This window comes from Lepidochelys kempii, chromosome 6 (assembly GCF_965140285.1).
Source record: "Lepidochelys kempii isolate rLepKem1 chromosome 6, rLepKem1.hap1, whole genome shotgun sequence".
Lineage (NCBI taxonomy): Eukaryota > Metazoa > Chordata > Testudines > Cheloniidae > Lepidochelys > Lepidochelys kempii.
In genome coordinates, this window is record NC_136385.1 from 10650856 (window position 1) to 10670877 (window position 20022).

The following is a 20022-nucleotide window of genomic DNA, read 5'->3' on the forward strand; positions in this document are numbered from 1 at the left end:
AGGAGCCATGACAGTGTTACATTTTCTGTAACCAACAGAAATCCTTATGGCTCCATATTTCTTGGGATCCATAACAACTGAACATGCCCAGAGACTGTTTGACTCTTTAATTATTCCCATGAGCAGCATGCTTGCCATCCCCTTATGAGCTTACTGCTGCATTTCATCCGTTGCCTGATGTGCTCTGCAGGTTGTGATCCCACAATGTAAAACTTAGGGACTATCTTGTGAATCAGGCCCGGCCTACTCAACAATACTTGCCAGTGACTCTGCAGCAGAGCCATGACCTGCCTCTTTTCAGTTAGGGTGAACAATTCACACACTTCAGTGCTCCCTGGTGGGATATCCCTATGGCATTCAGGAATCAAATCAGTGAGAGGGGCTGTCTTACAGTCCTCTGCACAGTGTATCATCTTGACAATGGCTTCACTATTGTGATACACTTTTAACCTGTTTATATGCACAGTCCGAGGTGCAACGCTGCTGCGGGGCCTTTGTACATTGCAGGTAACAGCGTGACCCCTCTTTACCACCTCAGAAGGCCCTTCCCATCAGTTTTGCAGTTTGTACTTTTCTCCAAGGAGTAACACCAGCAGCAGATCAGCTGCATCAAATGATCGCTCCCAAGAACAGCAGAACCCCCTTTATCTGATTTAACTGGCAGGGCCGGCTCTAGGCACCAGCAAACAAAGCACGTGCTTGGGGCGGCACATTTTCAGGGGCGGCGGTCCGGCCATCATTTTTTTTTTTTTTTGCTTCGGGCGGCAAAAGCCTAGAGCTGGCCCTGGCAGCAGCAGCAGCGCATCATGCGTAGGGGGGGGCGCCCTGAGGCCGCTGCGGTTCACGCCGCGGGGGAGCAGCGCCCGCACCTTGTGGCTGGGCCGGGCAGGCTCCGAGCAGGGGCACTCGGGCTGGGGCCGCCCTGCAGGGCACACGGAGCTGCCTGCAGGTGCAGCAGGGCGGAGGCCCCCTAGCGCCGCGCCCGGGGCTAGGCAAAGCGGCCCGAGCCGCCCAGGGACTGCAGCAGGGCGGCCAGAAGCAGCAGCAGCAGCGGGGGCATAGAGGGCGGGGCACTGCCGTGCAGGGCCTGTGTCCCACTCTCCGGAGCTCCGCTCCCTCTGGGACTGCCCTGCCCCAGCTCCTCAGCCCCCTGCCAGGGTGGTCCCCCGGCTCTGCCCTCCCGGGTCCCAGCCGGTCCTGGAGGCAGGAGCCCTGGCTGGAGGGACCCTGGGCTGAGGCAGAGGCTGCTTACCCTGACCCTGCCAGCGCCAGACCGACTGGAGGCGAGGGGGAAGCCCAGGGCTGGGGTGGCAGGGGGTGCGGGTGGGGGAGGGCACTTGTGGGGGGAGAGCCCAGGGCTGGGGTGGAGGTCAGCCAAAAAATTTTTTGTCTGGGGCGGCAAAAAACCGAGAGCCAGCCCTGTAACTGGGACTGGGGCAGGATTGGATAACCAAAAATTCAGGTTTCAGAGTAGCAGCCGTGTTAGTCTGTATTCACAAAAAGAAAAGGAGTACTTGTGGCACCTTAGAGACGAACCAATTTATTTGAGCATAAGCTTTCGTGAGCTACATCCGATGAAGTGAGCTGTAGCTCGCGAAAACTTATGCTCAAATAAATTGGTTCGTCTCTAAGGTGCCACAAGTCCTCCTTTTCCTTTTGCAAAAATACAGATAATTCGGATAATGGGAAAGTGTGAGGCTGTAGCACCATCTAGTAGCCACAGGAGAGCTTGCCAGCTTCTGGACCTGTGTGCAGTGGTTATTCGGTTAATACAGAGAGCCGGATAATGGAGGGATAAATAAACAGGGTTCTACTGTATTATGATCATACCATTCTCTCTGAGCTGCTTGGCTTTATGGAGGTTTTGCTGCACTATCCCCATCATGGATTTTGAATCCTCTCTGAATCTCTCCACATATTCCGCAACTGATTCCCCCTCTGCTTCCGTGCCACCCTCCAAGGAATCCCTGATGAGATCAGGGACCTCTGACCTTTCTCCCATGCAGGAGGTCAAACTTGGACGCTTGGGGCTCCACCCAGTAAGCAAATAACAGCAAGGGCAACATAATATCCCAGGCACTTGATTTCTTGTTCTCAGCATACGTTGCATACGTTCTCAGCATTGATGTTAGTGTCCCATTGGTCATCTCAACTAAACCACTGGTTTCTGAGTAGTATGGGACAGATTTGAGCTGTTTTACCCCACACGTCCTCCATAATCACTCAATAGCTGGGACATGAAATTCAACCCTGTTCTGGGAAGATCTCATTTGGAAAGCTCACCCTGCTGAACATGGAGAACAGCACCTCAGAAATGTTTTCAGTTTCCACGTTAGACAGAGCAATTACCTCTGGATACCTGGTGGCACAATCCACCCCCACAAATATAAATCTTTTTCCTCTCTGAGTTGGCCTGGGAAAGGGCCCCATGATATCTAGAGCGACCCTGAACATGCTTCTTTGATTACTGGTAGATGATGCAAAGGAGACGTGTGGAGACCTACAGGCTTTTTCGGCTTTTGACACAGGTCACACGTCCTGCAGAATTCCTTTCCTTCGTTTTGTATATTGAGCCAATGAACATTTTTCCCCAAGTCCATGGTGGGGTGAGGCTGCTGGAAGGAGGAGGGGCCTGGGCTCTGGCAGGGCAGGGGAAAGCACCGCGGGCAAAGGGTCATTCTGAGACTGTGACACTGTGTTTAGTACCAGGGGTGTCAGCTCCTACCAGGCTCACTGCAGCCCAGGGCTTCTCCAGCTGGGGGTCACGACCCCCAGTCCTACCATAGTGATCAGTGGGGAAGGGTCAATGGGATGGTTATAGGGGAGATCCCCTCTGCTGGGGTGACGAATAAGGACAGAGAGACAGGAAGGTCGATACGGGAGTCAGCCTGGGGCTGGAGGCAATGAGCAGAGCCCCAGTGTGTACCCGGCCCTCTCCTTATTCTGCCTTCGCATCCCCCTGCTAATGACACAATCCCAGCCCAGGCCCAGCTACATACCTGTTCCAGTAATGCTTGTCCCTAGAAGGCAAAAGAGGAGACAAAGGACACAGTTATACCCCTGCTGGAGGCCTTGTGGTTCTGCCACACCCCGCTCCAGAATAAAGACCAGTAGAGAGATCCTCCAAGCAGGTTAGAGTGGCTGCAGCCAGTCAGAGTCAGGAGGCCCATATAAAAGAAGCTGAAGAACAGAGAATCACGCAGTTGCTGTGCAGAGCTCAAGGAGTGTAGACTGCCTGGTTGGCAGAGTAGCAGTTCCACGGGCAGCTCAGTGTGGAGAGCTCCCGACAAGCAGGGCAGAGCCCTGAGATAAGGGCAGAGATGGCACAGGGCCGTGCGGAAGTGGCCCAGGGAATTAAAGCAGCTGTGGGACCTAAATGAATGGACGCAGCAGACAGCTGCTAGCTATAGGGTCCCTGGGCTGGGACCCAGAGTAGTGGCTGGGCCTGGGTCCCCCCAACCCCTTTTAGCCACTGCAGGGGGGAAGGCCTGGACTTTGAGGTGCCCCAGAAGGGGACCTGAGCTATTATGACCCAGCTGAAGAGCTGGAGCCAGAAAGGCCCTGAGAGGGTGAAGGCATTGCCTCCAGGGAAGGAGCTCTGTGGCACCGCTGTCTTCCAGAGCAGGACCCCGAGAGAGGCCCCCCGTTGGACTTGTATCCCAGAAGGGGTGTGTTTTATTTTTCACATACAGTGTGTGTGAGATTTGGCTGGAGGGCTGAGTCACTGAAGAGCCACCAAAAAACATAGAAGAGAATGCAGGATCACGCACTTGGCCGGGGGCGCTCGTGAGGGGTGAGTGCATCCTGTTACACAACCCCAAAGTATGCAATATTGGTTATAGATTCAGATGAGTTAGACTCAAATACAAACTGTGTGTCATGGCTATGCAAGTGTTCCTCACGTGGACCCCTATCAAACCAGCCATTGTTATATAACAACTGCCAGATCAACCCCTTCACTTACGAGAGGTGACGTGGACTTGGACATGGACCTGGTGAATGTGGCTGCAAGGAGATCAATTCATACTATGTGCAGGTGACAGAGGCGATAAGCACACTGCAGCTTTGGTCAATCTGTTATGTTGCTCAGGGGTGTGAGTAAGCCACTCTGGAGCGACGTGAATCCCGCTGGCCTTTGTGCCAGTTTGGAAAGGCAATGTCAGAGGGAGAGCTTCTCCTGCCAACATAGCTACTGCCACTTGCGGGGGCTGGAGTAATTAAGTTGACTGGAGAGTTTTCTCCTGTAGGCTTAGAGCATCTGCGCTAGCTGAGTCTAGTAGTGTAGTGTACTGTAGTGTAGCCAGAGCCTTAGTTCTTTCCCACCCGGCCAGTTCTCTTCCAAGTATCCTGTGGGTGATCACGGAGTATGGGAAATGTCTGGCTCTCGTATCTCTATACCAATGCCATATTCAATGGCCCTTAGAACAAACCTTCAGCCACTTTACCTCCATCCCCAGTTAAGGACACCTTTCAATATTCACGGATTCCCTCTTGTTCCTCTAGTTGATCAAAACTGTTGCACTGCAAAGGCCTCCCTGTTGGCTGGCTGGGAGCATGAATGACAACAAATGGTTTCTCTCCACTATTGAAATTATCTTGCTACCAGGCTTCCCACCCAGCTACCTACCAGCTTCTTTAAGCAGCTTAACTCTCTCCTCAGCTACTGTTTGGAAGGACAGGAAACTTCAGTTGAAGGGGTCTGTTCTTTGTGGCCCTCCAGAAAGATGCTGCTGGCATATAGACAGTGTAACCACCTGACCCTGGCCTCTCAGCCTAGGGGGCATGGTAGGGAGAAAGCCAGTGCAACCTATACTCCAGCGTTTCAGGACAGGCAGAGCCCAGGGGTTGTCTGGAGCCTCTCACGGAAGCACTTGGCCAGTAGCCTGATTCGAACCAGGGGCTGTTAGCCTGAGCACCTGAACTGACTGCACCTGCCACAGTGTCACTAGGGGACTGAGGCGGCCCTTGGGCAATCAAGACCCAAACCACAGGGAACAGGAGGATTTTCAAAGGAGGGCCAAGAGGCCATGCAGCTCAAGCCTTGTGTGGGGAGGCCGGGTCCCACAGGGGGCAGGTCAGATTCTCAGACGCTGGGATGGGTGTGGAAACAGCACTGAAAATGCCTCTGAAAACCTGCCCCTCCAGGTGCTGGGCAAGGGACTGGGGGGCAGTTGCAGGTGCCAGACACCCTGAAGGAATTCCTGAGCACCAAGACAGAGGAGTATTTCATGGTATGCAGGGGAGCCAGTGGAAGAAATCACAAGGGCCATCAGCCACTTCCTGAGGCAGTTACCCAGTGATTCCATGGCAGGACCTGACATCTCTCACCGCTACCACTGATTTACTTCATTTTTTATACTGGGCCAACAGAAACTTTTCTTTAGCCTGTCATGGACCCTCTATTCCCAGGTGACCAGCAAAACGACAATCGTGGTAGTAACATTAACTCTGCCTGCTGCTGTGAGGGCACAACCAACTGTCTGTAGGACTCCCCAGGACTTCTGCTTTTCCCAACTGGGGATCCCCTGTAAATCCTTCCCTCGTCTATAAAAAGCCTCCCCCTGTTCTCTCTCTCTGGGGCGCTACTGTGGCTGGCCTCCCTTCTGCTTTCCAGTGAGGGGGTCACACTTTCCTCTGCAGCAAACTCCATTGGGCTTTTGCTTGCACTGAGAGCTCTCTCAGGTAAGGGGAATGACTCCCCCTCCTCTGGAGACACATTGCTACTTTCTGGTGATAAGGGTGCAGGGGTCTCTTCTCCCCTCTCAGCTGCCTCTCCCTGCTCTGCGTTTATCTCTGGGAATTGTGGGACCTATTCCCTCTTACCAGGGTCACAATACTCACAGCTTTGGGCAGTGATATGGCATTACCCACCAATACATCGGCTGGTAGATTCTTAAGAACCCAGACATTTAAGGTACCCCCTAAACCTTCCCCTCTAATTCAATGTAGGCTAAAGGAACCATGGTTATAAATTTTCCCAAGGCCAGGAGTGTTACCTTCTCCCCTGGGATTATATCACCCTCCTTAACCACAGCCCTCCTGACTAAGGAAATCCATACTGCAGTGTCTCTCCACCCCAGCACACGTTACCATTTCCCTTGGTTGATTTCATAAACTCTTTGTGCCCCTCCAGGAGCTCAGAACTGACAAAATTAACTCGATTTTTCTCTGGCACCAGTGAAGGCGCTGATTCGAGGGTTGCTACATTAACCTGGACAGATCAGGAATTGTATTTGGACTTGCCATACTTAGGGCATTGTTTCTCCATGTGAACAAGGGATGCGCATAAGAAACACTATTTTGGGCCGTCCCTTTGGGCTGGGGTTAATTAGGGTTATCAGGAGCTGACTGGTCCTGGGGTGGTGGGTGCTTAGTCCCTCCCTTTTTCCCCGGGAATAAACCGGGGCCCCCCTTTCGCACCAGGCTTTTGCCCTTCCCTTTGGGACCTGCACACTGTAGATGGTCTCACTTGCATGTATAAATCAGTGGCAGCGGCTGCCTTTTCCACAGTTTCTGGGACTTTTCCCACATCACTGCCCTCAACTCACCAGAGCAGACATCAAAGAACTGCTCCTGAGCAATTAGATCTACCAACTGATCATAAGTTTCTGCCCCTTTCCATTTTCTCAAGTAATCCCCCGTTTTATGAACCTATTCCCTGTGATTTATCACGTTTTTTGAGGTTTCTAAACTTTAGGTGAGACACTTCTGGAATAATTTGGAACATTTTAAACACAGGTCCCTTGTACCAAGTGTCTCTGTCTACCAGAAGCAAAGGACACCACCATCTCCTCCAAGGCAGCCTGGCTTCACTCTCTTTGCAAACAGTGAGAGATGACAGCCATTTTGGAACTGGGTAATACTTTGTGAGATTCTATGCCCATCTCATAGATAGACTTTCAGTCATGTAAATAATGACAACTCCCCCGTCCGCCAATGCATTTATCCTAGAAATGGTATGAGGTCAACTCAACAGCCAGGGCAGGACAGAGGAGACACAGGGTTGTCTGGGGAAGGAGTGGGGAGTGAGGAGTAAATTGCATCACTCAGAATTCAAATAATAGTTTTCCACTCAAAGTTTCCAACTCTGCTTCGGCTGTTCTGTTGAACATTGTATATAATTAAAGACAAAAATACAAGTTAACCATATAATCTCTATTGATGACACTGCAACCACTGAATCCCCTCTCCTCCAGCTGTATCCCCACTCCCACTGCAGTATCGCCTCAGTCCCTGATGGACAGTCACTCCCCCTGCTGTATCACAGCACCCCCGCCGCATCTTACAGGCTCCCCTCCCACTCAACAACTGTAGAATTTATACTTTTCCATCTCACTCCCTTTCCATTTGATTGTATTTGTTCTCATCAGGCCATCTCCTCTGTCTGAGTTTCCCTTTCCCCATTCATTCATCATCGGACTATGCCATTAGTAGAGTGGATATTGGCAGATAGGAAGTTATAACACTCATGTTTTAGACAGCAGTGGGCTGCTTTCAACTGAACTGCTCATCTACAGAGGGAAAATCAGGTGAGATGAGGGGTATATGAAGGAAGCAGGTTTCATGCAGAGTGAGTGACTGGCCTTCCATCTCTGTGCTATGGACCATCACAGCACTGTCAGTATTAGTTCCCTGCGTCCTTTGAATCTTGCACCTTCACATTGATGGGACCTTGTGATTTTTTCAAAAGGGGCTTAATAGAAAGAAGCAAGAGAGAAGGAGAGAGAGCAAAGGCCATTTCCCTCCTGTGCCTGCCCAAGCACGCACGCACACCCTCTCTCTCTCAGGCTCTGCTGCTTTCATCTGTTCTGCACACCCTGGCTGTGCATTGCCAGACTTTACCATGTCTGGGTTGTGCTCTGCGTACCACCCTAGACTGTTTTCAGGGGTTTTTAACACTTGGCTTTGGGATCCTTTCCACACCCTGGTAATAAGAAAAGGAGTACTTGTGGCACCTTAGAGACTAACCAATTTATTTGAGCATAAGCTTTCGTGAGCTACAGCTCACTTAGCTCACGAAAGCTTATGCTCAAATAAATTGGTTAGTCTCTAAGGTGCCACAAGTCTCCTGTTCTTTTTGCGAATACAGACAAACACGGCTGTTACTCTGACACCCTGGTAATGTAATTTACTCAGAATTAGCGATGTCCCCTCAGCCATAACGCCATAGTAACAATGTTTTTACTCTGGGAAGTGCCTTGGTTGCTGAACTAAACATCTTGTCCATGCTCGCTAAACCAGACACCTAATGAGGCTGTGACCGTGTCCTTCCCTCCACTCTCATTTTTGGACCGTGCACTTTAGGTCTGATGGCCATTTTGAATGAATTTTATATTTTTATGGGGAACATTAGGACTGCTTGTGTGCGTGTGTCTCTCACATTTAGAGCCATTGTAAAGGTTAGAAGAAAATAGGCTTTTTACACATTTTAAATGAGATTGGGGAAGAGGAATACAGTGGTAAGCTGGAAATATGTTAACAGGTCTTTTTAGACAAAAATTATGTTTATGCATTTAGGTTCAGTTTTAACTAAAGACTGAAAAATTATTATTTTTTTGAATATTAAATATTTAGTAACAGAATGTAGAGAAAATAAAGAGGGGGAGGGGGTGGGGAGTTAAACAAGAACAAAGTGAGAGAGGCTGTAGAAGAGCTGAGAAAACAAAAGCCTTTCAGCCTGTTACAGAAAGAGAGAGAATAAACTCAGAGAGGCTGCAGAGAAAGTTTTAAAACACCTGGAAAGGAAGGAGGAAAGGAAGAAAGAGGATGTCTTGCTGTCCTATTCATGCACTTGTACATATTAATGGAAAGGAAAAGGTTGTGGCAGATGCACTCGCCAAGCAAGAGCGTCCTGAGCCGAGTAAAAAGGGAAAGGACACGTCTTCTTCCTTAGAGGTTTTTAAGGTCAGGCTTGACAAAGCCCTGGCTGGGATGATTTAACTGGGAATTGGTCCTGCTTCGAGCAGGGGGTTGGACTAGATGACCTTCTGGGGTCCCTTCCAACCCTGATATTCTATGATTCTATGATTCTTCTGCCCCAGGTGTGCCCAAGACAGAAACAGGGCTGCAAAGTGTCATAATGAAGAAAATCCTTCCTTCGTGCAGTGGTTCCCAACCTTCTCTCTGTCACGGCTCACCTCAAGCTCCCGGGGCTCTTCCCCCCGCCCCGGCTGGCAGCTGCAGGAGGGAAGGGGAGGGGTAGAGGAGCCAACCCATTGATCACACAGGCAGGGATTGGGGGGAGAAGGGAAATTGAGCTCTGATTGGTTGCTCCACCCCCAGAGGAGGAGGAGCAGTGAGGCAGATAGCCAATCAGAAGTTGACTTTCCTCACCTTGCTCTCACATGTACCTTTTCTAAAAATTCTGCAGCACACCTGTTCGGGCCTGACGGCACACCAGGGTGACATGGCACACGAGTTGGGAAACGCTGCCTTAGTGTGTGAAAAGTGAACGACCAGTTCGGAGGAGTTGAGGAACTGCCAAAATGAACCAGGCAGAGAAACTGGATTAATCTAAACTAGGGCTGTCAAACACTTAAAAATATTAATTGTGATTAATCATGATATTAAAAAATGTAGTCGCGATTAATCACAGTTTTAATCACATTGTTAAACAATAATAGAATACCGTTTATTTACATATTTCTGGATGTTGGCGGGAAGTGTGTGTGTGTTGGGGGAGTGGGTGAGACAGAGTGTGTATGAAAGAGAGACTGAGTGTGAGAGAGACTGTGGGGGGGGGAGTGTGTGACGGGGACAGACTGTTTCTGTGTTGGGGGAGTGTGACTGAGCCAGTATGTGTGATGGGGAGTGTGAGAGAGGGACTGTGTGTGTTGGGGACTGCGTGAGACAGTGTGTGTGTTGGGGGAGTGAGGGTGGCAGTGTTCTGTCTCTGAGCAGAGCACTCACCAGCCTGAATGCTTGTTCCGACAGTAGCAGCTGCGGGCAGCTCCCATCCCTGACCCAGAGGTAGCTGCACAGACAGGCTCCCCCTGTTCCCCGACCCCAGCTCAGTGGTGACCCGGTACATGGGAGGGGCTGAAGCCGGGAACAGCAGGGCTGAATTCCAGAGCCCTGAGCCCGGTGCTCCCCCGGGGGCAGAAGCCCTGAGCCATGGGCAGAGTTGGCTGGCAGAGCCCTCAAGGAACAGAGACCGCAGGGAGCCCTCTGGGCAAACTGCCCCTAGCTCCCGCCTTCCCTGAGCCCTGAGCTATCCTGGCCCGGCACCCTGAGCAATCCCCTCCCTGCACCCTGAGCTACGCCCCTGCCCACACAAAGTCCCTGGTTACCCCTCTCCCCCTGCACCCTGAGCTGCCTGCAAACTTTTGGAGCTGAGCCCCCGCCCCCTCCCCTTGAGTTATACTTTTTTGGTAGCGCCCCCACACAGAACCCAGGCAGGCGGGTGGCCTGCTGAGGTGAGTCAGGGGGTGGAGGTGGTTGTGCCTCCCCAGTCCCCACCCTACGGAGCTGGCTTGAGCCCCGCTGGCCCCTGCCCACCCAAAATAGAAGTCAAACTACACCTATGCCTGATCCCCCCGGCTGCATTCCCCCTCCCCGACTGGGAATTCACCCGCCTAACATATCCCCGCTACCCTCTGGTGGGCATTCCCTCCCCTGATGTATCCCCCCCCAGTCACATTATTGGCTTGAACTGGTAACATATAGAACATGCTTGCAACTAAGGTCCTGTAGTGGCAGCAAATCTTGTATAAAGGGGGTCAAATCAGGTGTCTAAAACAAGCTTATGGTTTGCTGGTTATGATTATGGTGTCTATACGGGTGGATCATTTTTGTAGTTAAAGTTATGAATATTGGCTCTACGCTGTCTGTATTTCAAACTTGTGCTATGCTTCTGGGTGACACCCCAGACAAGTTGGTGTCAGCTCTGCCTAGTCTGCTTGATGGCCCATTAAGGACCATCAGCGGTACAACTGACCCATTGAGAGAAGGCAGATACACCTTGTGACTCAGCAAAGTATGCAGGGACTTGCCCATGTGACTCCAAACTCCATTTTGCTGGAATTTTTCCACAGTAAGAACAAAGAGGTGTTCTTACCCTTGGAAAAGACGATAAAAGGCTGATGCCTCATCTCCATCTTGTCTTCAATCCTGCTTCATTCTCTAGAAGGACTTTGCTACACTGAAGCTTTGAACCAAGGACTGAAAAACGCATCCCAGCTGTGGATGTTCTCCAGAGACTTGATCTGAACCTGCAGTTTATTCCATCACTGCTGCAAGCCTGAACCAAGAACTTTGCCTTTACTGTATGTAATTGATTCCATTTAACCAATTCTTGCTCTCATCTATATCTTTTTCCTTTTATGAATAAACCTTTAGATTTTAGATTCTAAAGGATTGGCAACAGCGTGATTTGTGGGTAAGATCTGATTTGTATATTGACCTGGGTCTGGGGCTTGGTCCTTTGGGATCAGGAGAACCTCTTTTCTTTTACTGGGGTATTGGTTTTCATAACCATTCGTCCACATAACGACTGGCACTCGTGGTGATACTGGGAAACTGGAGTGTCTAAGGGAATTGCTTGTGTGACTTGCGGTTAGCCAGTGGAGTAAAACCAAAGTCCTCTCTGTCTCGCTGGTTTGGTTTGCCTTAGAGGTGGAAAAACCCCAGCCTTGGGCTGTAACTACCCTGCTTTAAGCAATTTGTCCTGAATTGGCACTCTCAGTTGGGTCCTGCCAGAACCAGAATCGTTACACCCCCACTGGCCATTATAAACAATGCATTACTTCACCATGTCAGGGTGAGCAGGGCCCTGTCTCTCCTCAATGGTCCCCTGCTCCTCAAGCAAAGAGCCCATGGACACCCACTCTGGCTACTAATCCATGGTTATTGGTTCAGGCTCTCAGTCAACAGATGTATCTGTCTCTGTCCCTCACCAGGAGACCCCAGCGCCTCTTCCACGTCGCCCCCCCCTTCCCTCCCTTCCATCTGTTCTGCAGGCCCTGGCTGTGCATTCCAGACCTTACCGTGTTTTGGTTGTGCTAAGTGCAACCTGGACTGTGAATTTATTGGGTTTAGCTACGTCTACACTTAAACCAGCAGGGGCACCATTGTAATGCTTCAGTGTAGCCACTCACTACAGGGGTTCTCCTGTCACTGTGGTTAATCCACTGCTCTGAGAGGCAGTTACTCCCATGTCTGCAGCATGTTGCTGGGGAGTGGATGGGGAAGAGGAAGGAAGGGGTGGAGCCTTGGTTCCTCCTCCCCTACCTGCTGGCCAGGTAAGTGAGCCTGAACCAGCACAGTGTGTGTGTGTGCACGCATGCAGGGGAGGATCCAGGGAAGAAGCTCCAGCATTACAAGGGGGAAGCCAGGGACACATTGTGACTCAGAGGGGTGTTTGTGAGGCACTGCACTTTCAGGGGCTGCTCCTCAAGGGTTCAGTCACGGCTTTGTCCCAGGCAAGGGGCACCACATGGTTGCACTGTTCCAGGAGCAGCTCAGGAACCCTACTGTGACTCAGAGTTGCCCTCTATTTCCCACTTTCCCCCTGCTCTGAGTGTTGGGGGGAGGGATGCACCTTGCATGTGTTCTGTGCCTGGCCCAACGTACTTCCCCCAGCACACTGGGAGAGCTCTGCTGCCTTGTGCACTGGGGCATAGAGCCAAGCCTCCGTCCTCTCCATGCCCCATCCCAGCTCTTTCCTGCTCCGAGGAGGGTGCCCTTGCAGGCTAGAGGCAGGAGACACTGATCAATAATAAGGGCTGGGGAGCCCATGGAAATGTAATCAGCAGTCAGGAGAGGTAAGAGTTGAACTCCTGGCTTCCTGTGCAGGGTCACAGGCTGCCTGAATGGGCCAAATTTTTTCTGCAAAACAGGTACTTGGGAGGTCTGCCCATGAGACTCGGGTAGGGTCCAGATTGAAGGGATTCCCTTCTCTTCCCACATTTCAAAGGGATGTTTGGGCCCCAGCTGACTAAGCTGGCTCTGAATCTGTAGACTGGCCCCAGAACGTTATTGTGGGTTCAGATCATTCTACATATCTACTGCTCTGTTTCTAGTTAGCTGCTCTTCAGGTCAGGACAGTTCCTTGTGCAATTCGTCAGCAGGTTAATGATACGTGAGTGTGAAGCAGGGTCAGCTCTGGGTCAGTGGAGATGCTGATGTAAATAGAAACTTATGTATAAGAGCTTCCTGTAACAGAAAGTCCCTCGTGACATTATTTGCTGGGTTCTGCTGACTTAATGTTGTCGGAATGAGCACAGGGAGAAGTCAGGCTGAATGGGAAACTGAGGGGAGGCGGAGGGCCCAGTGGGCAGGAAAACTCTATGAAATGGCTCCATCTCCAGAAGCCCTGTTCTGTCCTTGACTCTGTGGCCTAGTGGCAAGGATGCTAACCCGAGGCTTCTCTTCCTGCCTTTGCCACAGACCTGCTGTGTGATCTTGGGCAAGTCGTTCCTGCTCTCAAGTGCGGGGTCCACAGTGGTCATTAGCACCTTGCAGCATAACAGAAAATTATCCCTGCAACACCCGTGTGAGGTAGGGAAGTATAACCCCTCACCCCCCCCCCCCATTCTCCTGTTGGTAATAGCTCACCTTAAGTGATCACTCTGGTTACAGTGTGTATGGTAACACCCATTGTTTCATGTTCTCTATGTATATAAATCTCCCAGTATTTTCCACTGAATGCATCCGATGAAGTGAGCTGTAGCTCACGAAAGCTTATGCTCAAATAAATTTGTTAGTCTCTAAGGTGCCACAAGTACTCCTTTTCTTTTTGAAGAATGATTGCAGGTCTTGTGAATTATGTCAAAAAAGGGAAAGTCATGTAGGACCCCAGAAAGTTCCTCTCTGCCCATTGCCTGTAATACAAGACACATTTTATAGGATAGCAATGGATATTGAAGGCCCTATGCCATGGCCTACCCAGAGGGGGGAAGATATATACTGGGGGTATTGGATTTTGCTATTAGGTACCCTGAAGTAGTTGCTCTAACTAACAGAGGCTGATTCTGTGGCAAGAGCCCTTTTCACTATTTTTAGCTGAGTGGGTTTCCCTAAAGAGATTTCATCTGACTGTGGGACAAATTTCATATCTCAGATATTCGGTGAGTTATGGAGGCTGTGTGGGGTGCCCTATATCATCCAGAGACAAACAGACTGGTGGAGAGATTTAATGGGACATTGAAATCAATGATGGGACTGTATGCCCAGAGATGAGCCTAAGTCTGAGCCCAATACTGTTGAGCCCAAGACTGGAATGAATTGTTACCTTATTACAATGAATTGTTACCTTATTTGCTATTCACAAGAGTCTACAGGGTTTGCCCCATTTGATCTTCTATACAGAAGGAAAGTGCCATAGATCTTATCTGAGGCTCCTGGGAAGGAGAAACTGGGACAGAAGAGGAGCCTGTAACTGAATAAGTACAAAGATTCAGCAAAAGTTAAAGGACAGGATGGAAATAGTTCAGACTAACCTCAGGGACAGTCAGTCCAAATGAAAGGTGTGGTATGACCAACATACCTGAAAACACACTTAGAACTGGGGGACTTGGTGTTAGTATTAAGCCCTGTGAGAAAATACAAAATGCAAAATTCTTGGGAAGACCCTTTTGAGGTGATAGAAGGGGTAAATGAAGATCAATATCTTGCTTAAAGGCCTCATGGTAATCCTGTCCCACAGGGCATGAATGTAAAGAGACTTAAAGCTTTAAGTTAGACTTAAAGCTTTATGACAACAGGAAAGCCATGGTAAACATGATCTGCTGTGCAACTGTGGAAAGCGTGGCCCGCCACCTCATCGATTTGATGGCTGAATGCCAAACTGAGTCATCTCTGGAAAGCATCGATATCTGCAGAGAATTAACACCAGCTGAAAAGGGAGAGGTGTTATCTACACTGCAAGCACACAGACAAGTGTTTTCTAGCAAGCCAGGGAAAACTCACCTGCTGACTGCTAAAATCATTACTGTAGTACCACAGTCATCTCCCAGAAGGGCCTACCATACCACTGCAGAGGTACAAGCGTAAATTCACACAGATACAGAGAATGCTGGGCCTGGGAGCGATTAAGGGGTCTGACAGCTCTCGGGTGACACCCGAGGTCTTGGTCCCTAAGAAAAACAACACTGGAAGGTTTTGTGTTGATCATAAAAAGCTCACGGCTGTCACAGTGCCAGATGCTTATCCCATGCCTGGGATGGATACTATGCTGGATACCTTGAGCAAAGCTAAATATCTCAGCTCTTTTGACATAGTTAAGGGATGCTGGCAAATTCCTTTAGATGAGGATGCACTGACATGGAAATATAGGAGTTCGGAATGTTACCATTTGGGTTAATTAATGCAGGAGCTACTTTTCTGTGGCTGGTCAACCAGGTGTTAAATATATTACAGGACTTTGCAAGGGCCTACGTTGCCGATATAATGGTGTTCAGCAACATTTGGTATGATCGCACAAAACACTTGGGAATTGTGTTGTCAAAGCTCAAAGAGGCAGAGACATTATAGTCATGGCCTTTACAACCTCCTCTGACAAAGAGTTTCTTAGATTCATAGATTCATAGATATTAAGGTCAGAAGGGACCATTATGATCATCTAGTCTGACCTCCTGCACAACACAGGCCACAGAATCTCACCCACCCATTCCTGCGAAAAACCTCTCACCTATGTCTGAGCTACTGAAGTCCTCAAATCATGGTTTAAAGACTTCAAGGAGCAGAGAATCCTCCAGCAAGTGACCCGTGCCCCATGCTACAGAGGAAGGCGAAAAACCTCCAGGGCCTCTTCCAATCTGCCCTGGAGGAAAATTCCTTCCCGACCCCAAATATGGTGATCAGCTAAACCCTGAGCATATGGGCAAGATTCACCAGCCAGATACTACAGAAAATTCTTTCCTGCGTAACTCAGATCCCACCCCATCTAACATCCCATCACAGGCCATTAGGCCTATTTACCATGAATATTTGAAGATCAGTTAATTACCAAAATCATGTTATCCCATCATACCATCTCCTCCATAAACTTATCAAGTTTAATCTTAAAGCCAGATAGATCTTTTGCCCCCACTGCTTCCCTTGGAAGGCTATTCCAAAACTTCACTCCTCTGATGGTTAGAAACCTTCGTCTAATTTCAAGTCTAAACTTCCCGATGGACAGTTTATATCCATTTGTTCTTGTGTCCACATTGGTACTGAGGTTAAATAATTCCTCTCCCTCTCCGGTATTTATCCCTCTGATATATTTATAGAGAGCAATCATATCTCCCCTCAACCTTCTTTTAGTTAGACTAAACAAGCCAAGCTCCTTGAGTCTCCTTTCATAAGATAAGTTTTCCATTCCTTGGATCATCCTAGTAGCCCTTCTCTGTACCTGTTCCAGTTTGAATTCATCCTTCTTAAACATGGGAGACCAGAACTGCACACAGTATTCCAGGTGAGGTCTCACCAGTGCCTTGTATAATGGTACTAAAACCTCCTTATCTCTACTGGAAATACCTCTCCTGATGCATCCCAAGACCACATTAGCTTTTTTCATGGCCATATCACATTGGTGGCTCATAGTCATCCTATGATCAACCAATACTTCAAGGTTCTTCTCCTCCTCTGTTACTTCTAATTGATGCGTCCCCAGTTTATAACTAAAATTCTTGTTATTAATCCCTAAATGCATAACCTTACACTTCTCACTATTAAATTTCATCCTATTACTATTACTTCAGCTTACAAGGTCATCCAGATCCTCCTGTAGGATATCCCAGTCCTTCTCTAAATTGGCAATACCTCCCAGCTTTGTATCATCCGCAAACCTTATTAGCACACTCCCACTTTTTGTGCTGAGGTCAGTAATAAAAAGATTAAATAAGATTGGTCCCAAAACTGATCCTTGAGGAACTCCACTGGTAACCTCCCTCCAACCTGACAGTTCACCTTTCAGTAGGACCCGTTGCAGTCTCCCCTTTCACCAATTCCTTATCCACCTTTCAATTTTCATATTGATCCCCATCTTTTCCAATTTAACTAATAATTCCCCATGTGGCACAGTATCAAACGCCTTACTGAAATCTAGGTTAATTAGATCCACTGCGTTTCCTTTGTCTAAAAAATCTGTTACTTTCTCAAAGAAGGAGATCAGGTTGGTTTGGCATGATCTACCTTTTGTAAAACCATGTTGTATTTTGTCCCATTTACCATTGACCTCAATGTCCTTAACTACTTTCTCCTTCAAAATTTTTTCCAAGACCTTGCATACTACAGATGTCAAACTAACAGGCCTGTAGTTACCCAGATCACTTTTTTTCCCTTTCTCAAAAATAGGAACTATGTTAGTAAGTCTCCAATCATACGGTACAGCCCCTGAGTTTACAGATTCATTAAAAATTCTTGCTAATGGGTTTGCAATTTTGGGTGCCAATTCCTTTAATATTCTTAGATGAAGATTACCTGGGCCCCCCGATTTAGTCCCATTAAGCTATTTGAGTTTCGCTTCTACCTCAGATATGGTAATATCTACCTCCATATCCTCATTCCCATTTGTCATGCTACCATTATCCCTAAGATCCTCTTTAGCCTTATTAAAGACTGAGGCAAAGTATTTGTTTAGATATTGGGCCATACCTAGATTATCCTTGACCTCCACTCCATCCTCAGTGTTTAGCGGTCCCAGTTCTTTTTTTGTTTTCTTCTTATTTATATGGCTATATAACCTTTTACTATTGCTTTTAATTCCCTTTGCAAGGTCCAACTCTACTTGATTTTTAGCCTGTCTCACTTTATCCCTACATGTTCTGACCTCAATAAGGTAGCTTTCCTTGCTGATCCCTCCCATCTTCCACTCCCTATATGCTTTCTGCTTTTTCTTAATCATCCAGCTGGTCTACAACTCCTGCCGATGAATTTTTTCCCCTTTCTTGGGATGCAGGCTTCTGCAGCTTTGATTTAAAGTAATCCCAGGCCTCCTCTGCCTTTAGATCCATAAATTCTTCAGTCCAATCCACTTCCCTAACTAATTTCCTTAATTTTTGAAAGTCAGTCCTTCTGAAATCAAAAACCCTAGTTGCAGATTTATTTTTGTTTATCCTTCCATTCAGTTTGAACTGAATTAGCTCATGATCACTTGAACCAAGATTATCCCCTACAACCATTTCTTCTATGAGGTCCTCACTACTCACCAAAACCAAATCTAAAATGGCATCCCCTCTAGTCGGTTCAGCAACTACCTGCTGAAGGAATCCATCAGCTATCGCATCTAGGAAAATCTGAGCCCTATTATTATTACTAGCACTCGTCCTCCAGTCTATATCTGGGAAGTTAAAGTCTCCCATGATCACGCAGTTTCCATTAGTATTTACTTTATTAAAAACATTAAAGAGGGCTCTATCCATATCCAAATTAGATCCCGGCGGTCTATAGCACACCCCAAGCACTATCCCAGGGGAGGCTCTAGTAGTTTTCTTCCCCAATGTGGTTTTTGCCCAGACGGACTCTGTCTTATCCATTCCATCGCTTCTTATTTCTTTACATTCTACCTCATCATTGATATACAGTGCTACTCCACCACCTTTACCTTTATTTCTGTCTTTCCTAAACAGCACAGACCCTTCAATACCTGTAGTCCAGTCATGACGACTATTCCCCCATGGTTCTGTTCTCCCTACAATATCTGGTTTCACTTCCTGCACCAGTAGCTCTAGTTCCTCCATTTTGTTACCCAGGCTCCTCGCATTGGTGAACAAACATCTTAATTTTTGCTGTTTGGCCTCACTCACATTCTGTACCCGATTAGGCACGGTCATTCTACAGCCAGTGTGACCTATTAGACTGGTATCCACACTGCCCTTCCTACATATATACATTCTCCTACCCATGGCTGTATCCTTTCTTACTTCGTTTTCTTCCCTCTCAATGCTAAAATCCGGCATGGAGATTACCTGGACATCTCCCAACCATCTCCCCCAAATTCCTAGTTTAAAGCTCTCTTAATCAGTTGTGCCAGCCTCCATCCTAGAAGTCTATTTCCTTCCCTACTCAGATGAAGTCCATCCCGAGAAAACTGTCCTCTGTCCATGAACGCCTCCCAGTGACCATACATCCCAAAGCCCTCCTTATAGCACCACTGCCTAAGCCATCTGTTGATAGTCATAATCTTGTCACACCTTTGCTGCCCTTCTCTAGGAACAGGCAGTTTGACTGTGTGTTGTGTCAAGAAATACTTCCTTTTGTTTGTTTTAAAGCTGCTGCCTATTCATTTCATTTGGTGACCCCTGGGTCTTGTGTTATGAGGAGTAAATAACACTTGATGATTTATTTTCCCCACACCAGTCATGACTGTACAGAATTCAATCATATCCCCCCCCTTAGTCGTCTCTTTTCCAAGCTGAAATGTCCCAGTCTTATTAATCTCTCCTAATACGGAAGCTATTCAATGTGTGATCCACTATCACTTCCAGATCCATTTCAGCATTACCACCACCTAGCCAGTTATTCCCCATTTTCTAGTTGTGCATTTGATTTTTCCTTCCTAAATGAAGGACATTGAACTTCTCATTATTGAATTTCATCTTATTGAATTCAGCTCAATTCTCCAAGTTGTCAAAGTCATTCTGAAGTCTAATCCTGTTTCCAAAGTGCTTGCAAGTCCTACCAGCTTGGTGTCATCTGCAAATTTTATGAGCATACTCTCTACTCCATTATCCAAGTCATTCATGAAAAATATTGAATAATACTGGTCCCAGGATGGACATCTGTGGGACACCATGACACAGCCTCTCCCAGCTTGACACTTAACCACTGATAAGTACTCTTTGAGTAAGGTTTGTCACCCAGTTGTGAGCCCTTTGTAGTAATATCACCTAAACCACATTTCTCTAGTTTGCTTATGAGAATGTCTTGTGGGACTCTGTCAACAGCCTTACTAAAATCAAGATAGCACATAAACTGCTTCCCCTCATCCACTAGGTCAATAACAAAGAAGGGATTTGGGTAGGCATGGCATGATTTGTTCCTGACAAATCCATACTATTTCTTATAATCCTATTATCCTCCAGGTACTTACAAACTGAT